We start from the raw sequence: 2,348 nt of genomic DNA, 5'->3' as shown, positions 1-2,348 counted from the left end.
TTTAAATACCTGGTGGTTTAGTGGGTCATCGTGCTTCAACTGGACAAGTTTGGAATACTCAAGGTGTGTCTGAGATGCCTGGTGGTCTAGTGAGTTTGGGCGATTCAGCTACATGTGGTTTGGAATGTTAGGAATGATTCAGGTAATATATTTAGATGCCTGGTGGTCTAGTGGGTCACGGTGCTTCAACTGGGTGTGGTGCGGATGGAGTGAAATATATTGTCTGTTGAATAGGTGTCTTTTAGCAACTGTGTACTGAGATGCCTGGTGGTCTAGTGTGTTTAGGTGGCTCAGCTTGATGTGTTTTGATTTTTAAAGGTACGGGATTTTATACTTGGTGATCCAGTGGGTTTAGGTGCTTTTGTTAGGCGTTTGAAATGTTAGGTGTGTGTTAGTTACTGTGTATTTAGATGTCTTGGCTTATTTTGGGTGCCTGGCGGTTAGTGGGTTTGGGCGCCTGGTGGTTTAGTGGGATGAGATGCCTGGTGGCGTGATGGATTGGGTGTCCGGTGTCCCAGCAACCACAGCTTAGTGTATGTTTTGGGAGTGGTACAGTTCCATCAGATGAAAACAACCAGCTAATGTTTCTTTTTCTGTACATGCAGGTGGCGAGTCGACTTCCAAGATGGCTGAAGATCGTGTCAAGATAGCAAGATCAACCCAGCTGTGTAGAGGAAGAAGCCACACGTTCAAAGATGATGGGTGATGTGTAAAAACCACTTTCCTCATTTTACTTTAACTTGGCCTATAATTACCATCTTTCGATCTTGAATAACTAGCTGGGACAGATTAAAACTAGTGATGCTAGTCACCAAGAAGTGCTATGGAACGGGTTTAGAGCCATTATTATTTTTTTTTTTCTTATTGAGCTAAATGAAGTAAGCTGCAATAGGCTAAATCTTGCCCAAGTTAAGGTGAAACGACTATAGACCCTAGTTGTATATACATGAATTCCTCGTTTACTTTTTTTTTTATAACAATACAAGTAATTTACTGAAAAACTAGTTTATTATCCCGGGGTTACCTGAGCACGAACAAATGGACTGCAGGCTGAAGTTGCCCTTGTCCTGTACTTCACTATTATCCTTTGGGAGGCTAGGGAGGATATTGGGGGACTTTTTATTTAATAGGACTGTGAAGCCACCGAACTTAAATCAGTGCCATCCCATGAAGGCAACCCTCCCCTGTGCTTATAAAGTTTCACTGCTTTAGCATGCTTTCAAATCTGAGATCCCTATCCCCTTTTGTCTCTGTTGATGGCAGTGTGTTGTCAGACTGGGAGGTTGATATGACCAGCGAGCAAAAGTAATGGTATCTTAGGCTGCTGGCGGTACTGTCATGTGCGGTTTGTCTCAAGGGTGTGGGAAGTAGCTTCATGTTATAAAGTAGTTGTGATAAGAGGTTGCATAAGAGACGTAGTGGTATTAGAGGTACACTGCGAGGTAATGGTGATATCGTGTGTGCGGTGTGTAGGGGAGAGCTTGCAGAGACTGAAAGGCGGGAAAAGATTGATCTTGCTGGAGAGTCTTTTTTTTATAATGTAGTAGAGTTTTGTTGTTGGGGGAAGTCTTGTGTTGGAGGTGAGGCTGGAGCTTGCTCTGTAGCTAGGGTAAATAGTGGTTGCCTCTCTTGATACTGAGAGGGCTCTCCCTCCGTGCTAAGTAGTTAGGAGTGTGATGTATGGCAGTGAGACCTGGGCGGTAAAGACATGATTATTTGTAGGTTGAAATGTACAGAGATGATGATTAGGTGGATGTGTAGTGCTTCACTGAATGAGAAGCCTGGAGTGGTTATGACTGAGATTGAAGTGTTGAGAGGAAGGATGGGACTGTGTATTAGTGTTGTGATGAGAAGAGATAGATTAAGATGGTTTGGGCATGTGAAGAGGATGGAGGATGGCAGCTGGATGCGGATTGAGAAGTGTGAACACTGAGGATACAGTTAAGAGGAAGGATGGGACTGTGTATTAGTGCTGTGATGAGAAGGGGTAGATTGAGATGGTTTGGACATGTGGATAGGATGGAGGATGGCAGCTGGGTGTGGAGGGTGAGAGGTGTGAAGGTCGGGAGTAGGGTTGCAAGAGGCAGGTAAAAAACGAACTAGGACGAGGTCAGTGGGTGACCTCATCGTTGAACTGAATAGGGAGGCTGCTAGGGATCGAGCAGCGTGGAGTGCTGCCATTAGGTGACCAAGATCGACCAATACAAACCTGCTGGAATTCATTTCCAGTTATTATAGTTCATACCTGTTACTTTAAACGAGGACTTGGTATATGCACTGTGTATTTGTGGATGTGGGAGCATCACTGAGTGGCCCCTTCAGTCAGTCAGACGCTTAGATCTGTCAGT

Source organism: Coenobita brevimanus, chromosome 84 (assembly GCF_032717465.1).
Source record: "Coenobita brevimanus isolate Jiangsu-jjx chromosome 84, ASM3271746v2, whole genome shotgun sequence".
NCBI classification, from domain to species: Eukaryota; Metazoa; Arthropoda; class Malacostraca; order Decapoda; family Coenobitidae; genus Coenobita; species Coenobita brevimanus.
Note: the sequence above shows the minus strand (reverse complement) of the source record.